At 38.2% G+C, this 16,960-nt stretch overlaps 2 protein-coding genes across 2 annotated transcripts in view; both read left to right on the forward strand.

Moving 5' to 3' along the window:
- The window catches only part of LOC149217674 (zinc finger CCCH domain-containing protein 28-like), a 258,614-nt gene that overhangs the window by 171,052 nt on the left and 70,602 nt on the right, over nt 1-16,960 (forward strand). The gene's annotated exons all lie outside the window — the stretch shown is intronic.
- LOC149217675 (uncharacterized) overlaps nt 1-16,960 on the forward strand; it is a 46,479-nt gene that overhangs the window by 10,240 nt on the left and 19,279 nt on the right. The gene's annotated exons all lie outside the window — the stretch shown is intronic.

The raw sequence follows: 16,960 nt of genomic DNA on the forward strand, positions 1-16,960 counted from the left end.
TGCTTTTCAAGTTATGTTGATGTGTAGCTATCTCATATTAGCATAAGAATTGTTTAATTGTTCTAAGTAGAGAAATGTTTTAGTTGATGTCAAATATATCTCTAGAATTTTCTCTCCATTGCATTTGATTAATTCCATGTGGATCTAATTGGTTTTGGTGAAGTTGTGTAGAAAATATTTATTTAATCAAGCTTCAAGCGTGATGAGAAGTTCTCGGAGGAACCAACCCACTCTTGAAATATTCAAGGAGAACCCACATGTGTTAATTTCCGAAGTCGCATCATTCAGATTTGTCTTGCAGGGGTTCCTTTGAGTTTTAGGCTCTTATCTCTTGCATTCAATCAATTCAATATTTATTTTTCAAGTATTGTGCTTCATTTGCTAATATCTTGCTATTTCAAAGAGCTAAATCATGGCTAGTCAAAGAGGAGAGTTTACTCATACTCTTTGGCTTAGCCTTTTGTAGATTATATTGTACACATATTTTGTAATTTATTGAGCTAATACTTGGTTTGTTTTGTAGCCCTCTCTAACTTGTTTTCTTGTAGCAACTTGCGAGATTCATCTTCAAAACTATTAACAAGTTTGCTTGCAGGACCTTTGGGCTCTAATTTCAAGATCATCTCTCTATCTTGGCCGTGGGCATTAGAGGGCCTTTTTTGGCAAGGCCGAGTTCTACTTGGGGAACCTTCTCTCTCTCTTGGCCGTGGGCATTGAAGAGGCTTAGCCTCTCTTCTCCTCTTGTAAAAATCTAAAGTTTCTTGAGCCTTTCTATGGACTCAATTGCTGAAATATTTCAGCAAGGAAAAGTCTATGGCCTAAAACTTCATTATGAAGATTTTCCTTGGGTTTAGAGGAGGCTTCATGGTCTTTCGCCTCTTGTAAAGTTAATATAATTTCTGATTTTGGGAGCTTGAGTTTTACCCGTTGGCCTCCCTATCTCTCCACCTTTGGGAGAGGACTTGTGGTTTGATTTGTTGATCTCTTTTCACTTACATGCATCCCATCTAATTGGCTAATTAACACAACCATGCATCACACTCATTTTGCTTCGATTTGCTATAAGTCTTAAGATCATTTACTTTCATAGCAAATTCAAATTTTTATGCAAACACTTTTAGTTTGACTCTATTTTAGCTTGAATACTGTTCAAAGTTTACCAATGTTTCACCATTGAGCTCATTTTACAATCTTAAGTTTGGATGCATCAAGTATTTGGGCACTTCTACTTTACAAAGCAACATTTATTTCATGTCAAGCAAATCTCTCAAGCTGAGGTTTCTTTCTTTTGCTAAGCTACTTTATAGATCTTACATGCCCCAAGCATCACTAAAACTTACCTCCAACTTAAGTTGGTTATAGACTTTAGAGACCCTCTACCTCTATTGACTCCTCACTGTGAGATTCAAATTTTTGGGCGAGGGTGAGGTCTGAGGATTAGAGTTTAATTGCAATTTTACTTTTAGAGTTTAACTAATAAAATAGACCAAGAGAATTTTTACATCACATTTTACTTTACTTGCAATTTCCCATTTTTGCTATCTTGATAGTTTAAGTTTCACATGCAAATATCATTTCTCATTTCAAGAAACACCTTTTTGATGCAAATATTGTCATTCTTTTAATTTTGCAGCAATTCAATTCTCTTGTACTTGGAATATTGTTCATTTGTGCAACTCCCTTTCATGTTATTATTTTGATGGTCATTATGCTCGTGAATGATTGATGTATCTTGTTATTTGAGCATTTCATTTTCAAGTACTACTTATTTTATGTTGCAAATTTAATTTCATGTTGTTAGCTTGGTCTAACATTTAAATTCTCTATCATTTGTGTCTTAATCTCATTTTGGGCAAGCTATTGTTTACATGAAGGCACTAGCCTACATTTGAATATGCTTGTTTAGTGCTTGAAGACAAGTTACTTTTGGTAGACATTGACAAAGATCACCTCATTAATATTTTTGCAAGTAGATTACTAATTATTTTCATTTTGGAAAGATATCGTTACATGCTTTGATTTATCAATTATATATTTGAAAACCATCCTTATATTTTGTGCTAACAGTTTCTTGTTTCACTTTCAGGATTACTTTTGCTTTCCATTTGAAATCATTTAATTTAATTTAAGCAAATATAATTCCATTTTAGAGCAATACTTTGAAGGCACTAGTTGTTCATATGCTTATGCTTATCTTATGTATTGAGGGTTGTTAATGGTTATTGCTCACATCACATTTGCTTATATCTTTAAAAGTAATCTATTTCACTTTAACAATTCTCCCAGAAACCTCACCTCATTAACTTAGTTTTCCTTTAGGGACCACCGCCCATAGCTAGCCTAGGAGATAGCTTAAATAGAGAGAGTTGGGAATAGGTGACAACCCCTTCTCTTAGTTCCTTGCCACAAACCACACCTTGTGGGGTTAAATTCTTTTCTCACTAACTTTAGGTAGGTGTAGGCGGCAGGGTCAACAGATCACAAGGACAAGTAAGAGACTAAAAAGGGTTAGCAAAGAAGAAGAGAACACAAGGAAGAGAGATCGAAGTTTTGAAGTCTGTTTTGGGCCATGTTGTTGCTCAGATTGTACAGGCACAAAGTAGCAACTACTCAGGTCGGGGGCTATCACTCTGATCCCTAACCTCTCCGTTCTAGTTGTCTCCCAACAATAGCCTACGGGGGGTAGTCCCTATGGAAGATAGAAATGCAAGACTTGTTGGCAACCAACGGGTTTGAGAGACATAGTTGAATGGCCTAGTCTCTTGGTTGATTTTAGCAAGTTCAAGGGATTAGATTTAATTATCAATGAGACCAATGCCTTATGGAGTCAACTTGCTTTTAGATCAATTAAGAACCAAGTAATTGAATGAACAACCACTGCTCAAATCCTTAACTATTCGATACGCTATGCAAATCCTAAGACCTAGGTGTGATGCAAGAATCTTGGTTACTTTTAATTAAATGTCTATTCTAGGTGTATCCTTCTTCTTAACTGTTTTGGAACTAGTTTCTAAAGTAGGTTGTGAGAAAGAGGTCAAGGGGAAGCAAGCAGAGGCTTAATTAACAATACCTCCCCTCAGGTATTAATCAGTGAAGCATGACCCGTATTAGATCTGCGAGTACCCGTGGGTCTTTGCGGGTTCTATACCGAGCCGGGTCACTGGGATAGAACCCGCGTTTAAGACCCAAACTTGGCGGGTTTCTCATAGAACCCTTGTACCGGTATAAGACCCGCAGGTATTCACGACCCGTATCAGACCTGTCGAGCTTCAAAAGGCACAAAATGTTCAGATTTTTTATTTTTATTTTTTGGAAATGAGGTGGAGGGAAAGGGAAATTGGAGGGAAGAAAATGCTTTATAAGCATCTCTCTCCCTTCCATTTGTCATTCACTTGTCATTTGAGTGTTTGGCTAATTTGTATGATTATTGAGTCACCCCATTGCACAATGAAGGAGCTCTTGGAGGAGGCTAAATGAGGCTTCATCGGATCCGACCCAGCTTCAAGTAGGCTTCATGGACCTTGTTTGAATGTTTTCCATGTATTCAATTTAGTTTTTTTTTTGTTTGAATTTTTTTATTTTTTATTTTTTCATGTTTGCAATTTTTTTTCAATGTTTGGGCTTGTGGCTGAGAAACTTAGCCACAAGGCCAAAAAGATTTGCAAACTAAAATAAAATCTCAAAACCAAAAAAAATAAAAAAAAACCAAAAAAATTTAAAATTTATTTATTTTTATTCCAGATTCTGTCACCATGCCACCAAAGGGTTCTAGAAAGTCTCATGATCCGGCATGGGCACATGGTCAACGAATCATTGCCGGTAATGACCACCATATCAGGTGCAATTATTGCAATGCCACAATACATGCAGGCATAAACAGGCTGAAATACCACCTGTTGACCACTATGTGTCAACAACCCATAACAGTACACCCGTTTTTTTTGCAAAAGAGATAGTGCCTGATCGTTGTGTTCGTGCCGTACAACTATCACCATCAGCCTGACTTCTAAGATGTTATGTAAACCCTTTTTGCATGTGTATAATGTAAATAATCTCAGCGGATCCGTGTCATGTATGTAACGACCTAGGTAAACCTACTTTTCTAGTGACGATCTTCATTCTGGGAGGTTTTTTGTCTCACCGATTTATTTTTAGATGGTCGACAGAGTTTTCTTCCAGTCCTACCCCAAAGCTGGAATGGATTTTGTCGCTAGGATCTGAAGCGAGTCCTAGTGTTTTAGATCGAGTCTATGTAAAAGTGATTTGGGAATAATTCTAACTATTTGATTAGGTTATTTTATTACAAATTGCTTGGTCTGCGGGGTAATATTTGTGTCGCATAAATGAGTAGTCTGTGAGGGTCTATTACAAATGGGTTTTCCCCCTTACGATGTAAAAAATATGAAAATCATGATGTAAAGTGTTTTGAGGGTTGGAAAAATAATTTATCCCCTCATACGTTAATTAATTAAATTTTCTGGCAAAAAATTAATTAAAATTCTAAGTTAGAAATTTAATTAATTCTAGGTCCTAGGTAAATTTAAATTCTCCAAAGGCAAAATTCGTCAGTCCTTAAAAATAAAATTTTAAAAGGTTCCGAGACTAAGGTAAATTAATTATTTTGCTAAATTTTAAACCTTTGATCCTTGGGGGTTAAGTCAAAGTCAAATTTTTGGGGAAATTAAATTTTTGAGTTAATTAAAATACGTTTAATTAAAAATTCGAATTTCCTCAAGAATTAAATATTTTGATGGATGAGATTAAACGAAATTTTAATCTTCATCAATGGTCGAGATTGCTTTGACAAGGATCACTCGAATTAGCCGTTGGAGGATTTATCTTTAAATAGGAAGTCATTTGTCAGTCGATCTATCTGACTTTTGAGTCATGTGCTTAGCAAAAATCTCTTGTGTAATATTTTTCTGGATAATAAAGAAAGACTTTGGGGTTAAGTTTTGCTAGTGTTACTCTTCATGGGAACACTGTAAAATGTGTTGTTTTCATGCATAATTTTTCCTAAAGCCATTGATGATAGCTTCTAAAGAGTGATTTGAGTACAGGGATCTTGCTCAGTTGCTGAGGTTTGAGTAATAATTTAAATTTTAAACGTAATAGTAGGTATCTCTATTTGTCTGAGTTTTATTATTGTTTTCTCGCTTTATTTTTAATGGCTGGATCGAGTTTTGCAGGAAAATCTTGATTTTAGGTACTTGGGCGTTAGGGGATGTTTTTAGAGGAGCTTAGTAAAATTAATCCCAGGCTTATCATAAGATTTTTTTTTGTTGGTGATGCACGAAGGGTTTCAAGTTAACACCTTCTTAAAATCTAAAAATTTAATTTTTGTGTGGGAAATTGATAGATCTGGCTGTTGAGAGCCTTAGATTATTAGATCTGGGAGCGAAGTTGGACTCATACTCTTCAGATTTGATAGATCTACCATTTTTATGCATAGATCTGTAATTTTTTTGGTTTTCTGAATTGAGTTTCTGGGGTTCTATTTATTTTTGTATATATGGGTTCTGGGTGTTTTTTTATTTTTTATTTTTATGACTTTGTGTTTTGATTTTTCATTATTTTGATTCCATAAAAAAGAAAAACATTTAAAATTCTAAAAAATTTAAAAATCTAAAAATTAAAAAATTTCATTTACGTGATTTTAAAATTCCTAAAAGAATTAAATCAAAAGAGGGTTTGCGCTTTCACATTAATTTTTAATGCGGCCTATGGCCCATTGAAATTTCAATTTATTAACCTTTTTTGATTTGTTTTACTTTTGTCACATTTAAAAATGTAATTTTTTTATTTGCCACATTAAATTAATTACATAAGGAATACTTAAATTGTTAATCTAAAGTACCTTGGTGTCCTTTCGTGGTAGTGATTTCTCTATTGTCAAGTGTGATTAATGTTTTGAAAATTATATTGGCTATAGGAGAAAGATAATTAATTCTAGATCTGGGTTATTGAAGAAAATCATTTTTAATCTGGAATCATTGCTTAGCAGCTAATTTTTATAATTCTTCATGGGATTTAATTGCTAAAATATATTGTAGTTTTGGGTGTTTACATATAATCATCATGATCGTAAATTTCGCCATATTTATAAATTGCTTGGGACAACTTGTTTCTGTTTAGTTTATGGTTAATTGAATATAAAGGCACTGGTTTATAATCATTTCTATCTTGTGGTTGTGTCTTGGTTGTATTAGTGTTTAATCTATTCATCTCAATTAACCAGGATTCATTTACATTCGTCAAGTTGTCCATCTTTTAGTCTCCTAGAACCTGTGTTCCACAGGCTATTCTCATTTATTCACCTTAGTGTCTACCCCTTTGACTTGTTTAGGAGAGAGTCTAAACGTCGTGAGTAAGGATTAGAGTGACAACCCTTACTCTGAGCATTGTCGTGGTGCTTAGACACATTGTGCGACAACACCACCTAGCCATAATTCCTGGGAATGGTGTGGGTTGTTGTCAAAGTTTCCCTAATGAAGTCACTACTGAAATGGTAGCTGCTTTGGAATCCATTAAAGAAGAAAGTTCTGAGAGGGCAAGAAGGAAGGATGAGATTGCTGGGATGGGTAGATCTTCATCTCAGAGTGAAACACATATTCAAAGTCTAGGTATTGATAACTCCTCTTCAAGTGTTGTGGCAAACAAGAGTATAACCTCTTCTTTCTTCAGTCCTCGTATAACTCCAAGATCTCAACCACCCTTGGATAGTTTTAATGAAAAGAAGAGGAAGGAAGTATATATGGCAGTGAGGAGATTTTGATACCATAATAGTCTTTCATTCAACTATGCAAAGTCTAATTTTTATCAGCCCATGGTGGATGCCATTGCAAGTGCTGGCCCTGGATACAAAGTCCCATCTTATAATGCACTTAGGGGGAAAGAGCTAGATGAGGATCTTGAGTATATCAAGGAACAATAGGAAAGCATTAAAAGCTCATGGAAATTTATAGGTTGTACAATTATGTTTGATGGGTAGACAGATCAAAGGGGTAGAACAATAACAAATTTTGTTGTAGCTTGCACTAAAGGAACCATGTTCGTAAAATCCATTGATGCATATGCAAATGTAAAAGATGCACATTTGATTTTTTTATTGTTTGCTGATGTGGTGGAGGAAGTTGGGGTTACAAATATTGTCCAAGTAATCATGAACAATGCAACAAATTATGTGGTAGCTAGAAGGTTGCTTTGTGCCAAATATCCCACCATTTTTTGGACTCCATGCGCTGCCCATTTTATAGACTTGATGCTAGAGGACATTGGGAAGTTGGAGTGGGTGCAAGATGTTGTGCAAGAATGCAAGCAAATTACCAAATATATTGATAATCATGGTTGGGTGTTGAACCTTATGAGGGAATTCACACAAGGTGAGCTTAGTCCCCCAACTCTCACATGGTTTGCTACAAACTTTCTTTCCCTCCAAAGCCTTTTGTATGAGTACCAAGCTTTGAGAAGAATGTTTTGTAGCTAATAATGGGTATTTTGGAAAGATAACACAAAACCAGAAGCATTGTCTGTGAAAACATCTTTCTTTGGTGATAGTTTGTGGGACAAAGTCATTGAGATTGTCAGCTTCACTGAGCCACTTGTGAAAGTCTTGAGATTAATGGATGGAGAGAAACCTGCAATAGGATATATTTATGAGGGCATGGACAGGGCCAAAGAGGCCATCAAGACTTTCTATAAGGGAAATGATTCTAAATATCTCCCTATATGGCAAATTATTGATTCCAGGTGGGACAGGCAACTACATTCACCATTGCATGCAACAAGAGCATATCTCAATTCGAGCTTATTCGATAATGAGGGGTCTAGCATAAAAAGAGATCTCGAGGTGATGAGAGGTGTCATGATATCTTTGAGAAGATGTTCCCGGATCAAGATATTTAGTACAAAATCAACATACAATGAGATATGTACAAGGAAGCATCTGGCATGTTTGGATTCAGCTCAAGCCAATGCCTCAAGGACAAGAAAATGCCTTGTAAGTGAAAATTATTAGAACTTAGCTTGTAATTTTGCTAGTTCTCTTTTATATGTTTGGCATTGCAAACTGATAATATTTGTTGTTATTCTTTTTATAGCTTATTGATGGATAGATTGTGGCACTGAGGCACCACAATTACAAGAATTCGCCATTCGAGTTCTGAGTCAACCCTGCAGTGCTTCTTCTTGTGAGCGCAATTGGTCAGTGTTTAAGCACATCCACAACAAAAAGAGAAACAGGTTGGAGCATGAGAGTTTCAGACCAGGAGGTAACTCCTCAAATGTAATCGTATTATTCATTCAGGTTGTTCATTATTATATACAAGAGGGAGTGACTGTTCAGTTCATCTCCCGATGACTCTCCATTTTCTCGATTAGTTATTTACACTAATTACAGTTGTTCACCCAATCCCTATGATTAGGTGTCAACATTCCCCCCCCCCTTAATCTGAAGGGATGTTCGTGAGTCCAAGCATCGTTATGAATCTTTCAAGCTTTTCTCTTCCAAGCGCTTTGGTGAAGATGTTTGCAATCTGCTCATTAGTGGAACAATGGCGAAGATGGATTGTTTTGGCCTCAGAATGATGTCGAATGAGATGATATTTTGTATTGATGTGCTTCGTTCGATCATGGAACTTTGGGTTCTTGGCCAACTTTATTGCTGAGGTATTGTCAATCATGAGTGGAGTTGATTGTACTTGTTTTACCTGCAAATCTTCCAGAATTTCCCTGAGCCACACGATTTCTTTTGTTGCCTCAGATGCTGCCACATATTCTGCCTCTGTTGTGGAATCTGCTAGAACTGATTGTTTGTGTGATCTCCAGGAGACAGCTACTGATCCAAGACTCATAGCATAACCCGAAGTAGATACCCCAGTTTCTGTCTCCATCGAAGTTTGAATCAGAGTATCCAATCAAGCTGAAGTCGCCCACCTGTGTATACTTGCTTCCAAAGTATTGAGTTCCCTTCAAGTACTTTAGAACTCTTTTTGCAGCAGACCAATGTCCCTCACAAGGCTTTTGCATAAACCTGGAGAGGATTCCAACAGCAAACAAAATGTCTGGTCTGGTAGTAGTTAGATAGTTGAGACTTCCTACAAGCTGTCTATACTTTGTTGCATCCTCAAATTTTTTCCTTCAATGGATGTGAGCTTTAAGTTTTGTTCCATTGGAGTAGTTAGAGGATTGCATTCAGTCATGCCAAACCTATTCAACAAATCTCCAATGTATTTCATTTGAGAAAGGAATATGGACTTCGGATGTTGAGTTACTTCAATACCAAGATAGTAATGAACATAGCCCAAATCAGTCATTTCAAAACCTTTCCTCAATTCGTTCTTTATGGATGCAATGTAGCTCTCATTGTTCCCTGTCATCAAAAGATCATCTACAGATACCACAATATGTACAATTGTTTTGCCAACCTTCTTAACAAACAAAGTTACATTATCAAGATCATAATGTTTGAAATTGAGTTTCAGAAGATGTTGAGTTAGTTTTTCATACCAGGCTCGTGGTGCTTGTTTGAGGGCATACAAGGATTTCACAAGTTTGCATACTTTATGTTCATGTCCTTTTACAGCAAATCCCTCAGGCTGGGACATAAAAACATTCTCTTTTAGATCTCCATTCAAGAAAGTAGTTTTTACATCCATTTGATGGACTTTCCAACTGTTCTGAGCTGCTAGGGCAAAGAGTGTCCGGATGGTAGCCCATTTTGCTGTGGGGGCAAAAGTTTCCTCATAATCGACCCCTTCCTTCTGTGCAAAACCTTTTGCCACAAGCCTGGCTTTGTGTGTGTCAAGTGAGCCATCAACTTTATAATTGTTCTTGTAGACCCACTTGCAGCTAATTGGTTTGGTTCCCAGTGGAGGATCAACCAGCTTCCAAGTGCCATTCTTTATCAAGGCATCATACTCCTTTTGCATTGCTTCTTTCCATTCATCATGAGAAGCAGCTTCTTTGAAGGAAGTTGGTTCAAAATCTGTAGACAAATTCAATTCACAATCATAAGAAACATCCATATCAACAGGTGAATTAGAGTCATCTACATCACCTCCATTTTGCCGGGTTGAATTTCTAGTTCCCGTCTTTCCAACCTCATCAGGATGAACACTTTCAAGTGTCTTTGTCAACTACTTTGGGGGACCTTTTTGAGATGGTCTAGGCTGCTCCATTGATTGAGTTGGGACTGAATCAAGATTGAGTCTCCCAATTCTGTCAATCACATCACTCAAAGTATCATCCGTTGTTGGAGTTTCATGCGGGGGAGAGAGTGCTTTAGAAGAAGATTCCACATGTTGATCTAGTATAGGAATCCCCCCTTCAAGATGTGGAATCTGATTATCAAATTCTTGAAATGATTTTGCATTTGTGAATCTATCCAAGCGATCAAGTTGCCGCTCTACAGGGATCTTCGACTTGGAGATCCATGAGATCATTTGTGTGCCCTCAGCCATTGGGAGCACCACAAGTTTATTATGTGGAGGACAAGGGGCTGTGTTGAGAGCCATGGGCCTCCATAGCAGTAGACACCGCTCCATGGATCCCCATAGATGTTTAGAGATTGCTCGAGATTCACCTATTGGATGAGGAACATGCACCTGGTTCACCTTGCCCAACCAGCCCCACAGATGTACCATGCAACTTGGCAGCTGACCCGGGACTTGTAGGATGATGTGGCATTACCTATCTGAGCCCTTACAGATGGTCTACAGGCATCTTTAACTTACTTGGAGACCCATGAGGTCACTTGTGTGCCTTCAGCAATTGGGAGCACCACAAGTTTATTATGTGGAGGATAAGGGGCCAGCTCGTTGTCCATTGCTTTTGGAAGTCCAACTCATCATTTTGGCACTTATGGACTTCATCAGGCCTCTTAGAGAACCCAACGACATGCATTATCGATCATTCGACCTCTTGGGAGGCTTATTATTTTATTTGTGAGTTAGTTTGGTGGGCTTGTCACCAATAAATAATTATTTACACATTATTTTAGTTGATGGCCTAATGTAGGCTCAAATTAGGTAATTCGAACTCCTAATGAGTGTATAAATAGGAGAGACATGAATTCATTTGTATCATCACTTTGGATTGGATCATTCTCCTTTTTAGATAATTTCACACTTTTTCTGGGTGGATGAATTGGAGCATGCATGAATTTTGATGTTTGGATTGGAGTATTTTATCTTGGAGCTTCTTTATTGTCAAATTGTTGATGGCTAGATATGTTCTATTACATGTAAGTACACACATTTAATGCTATTCTTGTTTTACCTTTTGTCATATGCATTGAATGGGATTTTCGCTATACTAGGGCTAATTGCTACATTGCATAATTGCGAAAATGTGGAATTATTGTTTCTATATAACATCTCTCAATGTATGGGCTATTTATGTGAATGAAATCTCCTAGGGATAATTCTACCAGTGAATTTATCTTGATAAGCCATGTTTTTTGCAAAGCGAAGTAGAAAATCTTTGAGGTCATTTCTTGCCCTAAAGTCCAAGCAAAGTAGTCCTTAAGGCCTCCTTGACCGAAATACAAAGTCCTTTCTCATCATTCTCCTAGACTCCATTCTCCCCAAGGGATTAGGCACTGGTCTACCAATAGGTGATCACTCAAAGAACATTTTCTCCACCTCTTCCCTTTCTCTTCTAGGTCTAGCCAAGTTGGGTCACCTAGGGCATCATTTTCCTGATGAAATAGCCATAGAAAAAGTTCGATCTCCTAGCCTCTACTGCGTTGGTGTGTCCTCAAGGCCTCCTCCAAATTTGAAGCCATTCTGACGATGGAGTTGTGAGATAACCCAAGCCCTAGCTTTGAGATCAAACTTTTCCCTGATATTCCCTAGGCTAGCACCTCATAGGATCAGTTTGACACTGTTAATTGGAATTTCTTGCTTTGATCCTTTCCCCTTCCTTGTTTGGGTTAAGAACATCATTGGTTGCTAGATTCTCTCTCCTTAACCTGGGCTAGGTCCACTTGGTCCCATGTGGTCCCATATCTATGAAAGGTCAATTCTTCAAGAACCATTCGGGAAGTCAAGTTGACTAAGGATAGTAGGATTGGTAAACTCCTTTACAAGGAATATTCCTCTAACCTAACCCTCAAATCCTCCCCTCCTTATCCTATAAATATTTGTACCTTGCTTGAAGAGCAAGTAAGCTCCATTCTTTACCCCCTTCTAGGAAAAGGATCATTAGGGTCACTTCACATCCATTTATTGATTCATCTTTCATAAGTGATTTCCATATATCGGGTCTCCTCCCATCAGTGAAAGTCTGTAAAGAGTAGGGAGTCTTAGCTGAGGTGACAGTGGGCTAAGTCTCCATTGTTGCCCTTGACCTAGTAGTTGTCCCTTTAGGAGTCCCCTTTAGCACCTCTGCTAGTTTGAGTCGTAACAGGGCTCATCAAGGGGACTCAACCTCACAAATTCACTATATATTGCTAGCTATTTGATCTCATTTGAAGCACAACCTAGTAGTTCGATAAGCAGTAGCTGGAAGTAGGAAAAGGGTGTGAAATTCAAGGGAGGAGGAAAACCTAGTGAAGGAGAAGGAAGTCTTTGTCAAGCAAAAGAAGTCAAATTTTCTCTCTTTGTCTCACACGTGCGAAGGAGCTGAAGCTACAAGAGGGTTGAAGTTGCAGACTTGAAGCTGGGCTGAAATTCTGAAGCAATAAGCTGGAATTCTATCCTTGATGCAGTATTGTTGCAGTTGATCTTTGAAGTTTGGAAGGACAGTTTGAGGGCTGACTTGGTGGAGGAGGAAGGTTTTTTGGTCTAAGGTCTTGGTCTATCTCAATTTGAATTTGCTAGTGGAAGAGTTTGACTGGGTTTTCCCCTATAGAGGGGTTTTAGCCCTGGCTGAGTGCCTACATCTAGTGTCGTTGATCTTCATGTTTTGATTTGATGATTGCTTGATGAAACAAAGATAAAAGAATAACATAAAGAGAAGTTAATAAGACTACAAGAATATCACAAGTAATTATCAATATAAGAGTATCTTTTTGTATTTATGATTTTCTAGCATGGTATCAGAGGTAAGGTGAAAGAGGAAGGAAAAAGGCTGGTTAAAGATCTATTGAAAGACGAAACAAAGGAAGATAATTAAGGAAAGGAAAATATAAGAAGAGGAAGGCCTACTATCTATATCAAGAAAAGGAGAGTTTATAAAGTCTATGGAAACCTCAATGAAGACAGAAAACAAGCTAGAAGGAGCCTCCAACTACAGGGCATGGAAGAAGAGAATAGATCTTATTCTTGCTAAGCATAAAGTTTTGGATTTTGCTCAAGGAAAAGTTAAGAAACCTACAGATGATGCAAGAAAGGAAAAGTACAGGGAAACTGACATCTTGGCCATGAATCTAATAGTAGATGGAGTAAAGGACAATCTAATCCCATACATATCCAATATAGACTCTGCACAAGAAATGTATGAAGCCCTCTCCAAGTTGTTTACCATCAAGAACATTGGTCAGATAGCTAGTCTCAAGAATGAACTAAGAACAATAAAGATGACAAAAGATGATATTGTGTCATCATATTTTGTAAGGATCTCTAGAATAAAATATAAACTCCAAGATATTGATGAAGTTGTACTAGAGAAAGAACTCGTGGTTGTTGCACTACTAGGTCTACCAAAATCTTGGAGCTTTTTGCATCAAGAATTAGCAGTTGGAAGGATACACCAACTTTTGAACAAATGTGGAATCAGTCAAGAAGAAAGTTGCATCTCATTAGTAGCTAACAAAAATGAGGATGAAGGAAACAACAATTCAAATGCCTATTCTGCTCTTCACAAGAAGAAGGGAGTATACAAGAAGTTCAGAGTTTAAAGAAAAAAGTTGATCTATCAAAGATTGAATGCTACAATTGTCATAAGATGAACCAAACTATACAAGATGAAGGGATCAAAGGAAGGGGTAGCTATTGAAGAAAGTGTAACTAGGTTCGGTCTTCATAAATGTACCTTTGATATTTGTACTTATTCAAGAAAAGATAAATTATTTTTATGATATTTGTCAATGAGTTTCTTGCTCATTGAATTAGGTCAAGCACATGTTCAAGTGCTTCTAGGAAGTCCAAGAGTCAATGTATTTATGTAAGACCCTTTGAGGGCATGTTACACTATGTATAAATTTTAAAATAGTATAAAGGTCAAAGGAATACCTCCAAGTAAAGTCTAAGTCCTCTCCATGTAGCAAAGTCCTCCAAAAGAAGCAAAACGAAGAAAATAATGACGAAATAGACAAGTCGGCCTAAAGGAGGGACAATCCTCTATATATAGACGCTGTCCACTCCCTCTCAACGTCCATCAATCAAGCTCTGAAATTAGCGAAGGTAGAATTCGAGGAAAGTGAAGGTAGAAGGCAAGTCTAAGGGTCTCCAAGACAAGCGAAGAAAGGAGGAAGAAGACCGAAGTATAGAGGACTGTTTCTAGGGCTAGAAACAGTCACATGTGCGAAGAAAAGGAAGGCAACTCTGTGGCATAACAACATCTAGAAAACAATTCATGAATTATCATTGTTTGGGTGAGAAATCAAGTCTACAAGGCCTCCCAAGTCTAACGAAGGAGTCTCTCTCTCTAGTGAAGGAAAAGAGCCCTAATTCTCTAGGGTTCCTACCACACGTGGCAAAACTAGGGCTTCTGTTTAGTTACATTAGTCTGCAGACCTATCTCAAGAAGAACCTCGTTGGATCAAGGGAAGGGTGTCTTCATAAGTGAAGATCATCTCTAAGTAAAGAAGAAGCATATCTCATTAGCAAGAACTATCTCTAGACAAAGATCGAAGAAGGAGGACGAAGTGCTGGGAAGCAAAGTGCTGGAAGGAGGAAGTCTATGTGCCGGGAACAAAGTGTTGAATAGAGGAAAGACTTGACTTGTGCTTAGAGAGCATCCTAGTCAAGGGTCTAGGGTTTGGCATTGATCAATTCTGAAAATTCTATCACTGCAACAACTGATTTATTTTACCTACTTATTTCCCAATAAGTTATTTATGAAAATCCTTCAGTAAACATTAAAATAAATTCTGCTGCACTTATCACACCATAATATAGAAATAAACACATGCACAAGAATCAACACATCGACACAGATATTTTGGACAACAATCCCTGGAAAAACCCAATGTGGGAAAACCGGTGCAACAAGGGAGGATTTTATTATTCAACAATTCTTCAGTACAACTAGGTGCCAAACTAGCTTACCCAACATAGAGAAAATTCTCTAGCACTTCTCCCAGTACCAGCGTCAGTCTAGCTGACCTCTACGTAGCTCCCAGGCCCTCTGCGTCAGCTCCTGCCTCTTTGCGTCAGCATTGGGCCTCTCTGCGTCGCCCACGCAGGCCCTCCAGTGACTGCACAATTTGCTGCCTGGTGCTGTTCCTGATTCTCTGTTCCGTACTTGCTGCTTCCTGCTGCTCTCTAGACCACTAGTTCGAATTTCTCAGCTAACCCTGCTCTAGAAATCGAACTGATTGATCTCCCTCAGTGTGTTCTCCAACTGACCCTCAAGCCTCTTCTTATACTTTTCTTGTTGGTTCTCCAATGGCCTTAAATCTCTAATCGATGGCTAAGATTAGATTTGGCTTGATCCATGACTTTTGGAACCTTCTAGCCCAATTTTATATTAATACCCATTAATATTTTATTTTTCCTAAGTTTAGACTTACGAACTCCATTAAAAATATTAATTATTTTAATATCTCGCAAACCGTTTAGAATCTGCCCAAACCATTTATGGGTCTTGGAGATCTCATGTGCTTTAGCCTCTCCACCAATTTTCATGGCTAGAGCACATCCGATCCCACCGCAAGTCAACACTCCGTCTTAGTGAGGATTGTGCTCTAGTAATACAGTATACTCCACACTGAGCATTACTATCGTCATACGACATCGGTACCTGTGCTAATGCTAAGCCTCCCTGCCCAACATCCTCTGCACTGCTGCATCCTGTAATGTGGCCCATGGCTCTATCACTGCCACTGCTACATCTATACTGCAGCTCCCTCTGCATCCGTGCTGGTGCTGGTCCATCTTCCTAACACTGCGTCTGCACTGCAAACTCCTTCTTATCATGTTGCATCGTGCTACTACTCACTGCTACTGCACTGCAACATCATACCCATTTCTGCTACTAAAATGGATTCTTTATCATCCCCATCTTCTCCCTGAAATAATCAAGCTTGGTTCTTCCAAGGGCCTTGGTAAGGATGTGTGCCACCTGTTCTCCTGTAGGAGTGTAGTTCAACTGTACAGCTCTTCGTTGGACACAGTCTCTGACAAAGTGACACTGGATATCAATATGCTTTGATTGATCGTGAAACACTGGATTCTCAGAGAGCTTGATGCAACTCTGATTATCATACGTGATCTTGGTTGCCTCCATCTTTCTTCTGAATAGGTTCACAAGCAGTTTTCTAAGCCATATGGCCTCGCATGAAGCTGTGCTTTCGACCATGTATTTTGCCTTAGCTGAGCTCAGAGCCATGGATTTCTGTTTTCTACTGCACCAATAGGTCATTCTTGATCCAATGTTGAAACAATACCCAGAGATACTTTTCCGATCCATTTAACTTCCTGCCCAATCTGCATCAGTAAACCCACTCAATCTGATATCCTTACCCTTGGTGTACAAGAGTCTATAATCCACTGTTCCTTGTAAATACCTGAGAACATGTTTGGCTGCTGCCCAGTGCGCCCTCTTCGGCTCCACCATGAATTGACTGAGGGTGTTGACAGCATAGCAATGTCTGGCCTGGTATTGACCAGATACATTAGGGACCCTATGAGCTTCCTGTATAAGGTGGGATCAACATCTTTGTCTTCTGATGCATCAATCTTCTTCTAGTTGGTTATTATTGGAGTAGCCATGGGTCTATAGTTCTCCATCCTGAATCTCTTCAAGATTTCTGTAGCATATCTCCCTTACCCAAGGAAGATCTCCCCCCTTTGTT

This window comes from Pinus tabuliformis, chromosome 1_1 (assembly GCF_031772625.1).
Source record: "Pinus tabuliformis cultivar Carrire ecotype Pingquan chromosome 1_1, CPIR1, whole genome shotgun sequence".
NCBI classification, from domain to species: Eukaryota; Viridiplantae; Streptophyta; class Pinopsida; order Pinales; family Pinaceae; genus Pinus; species Pinus tabuliformis.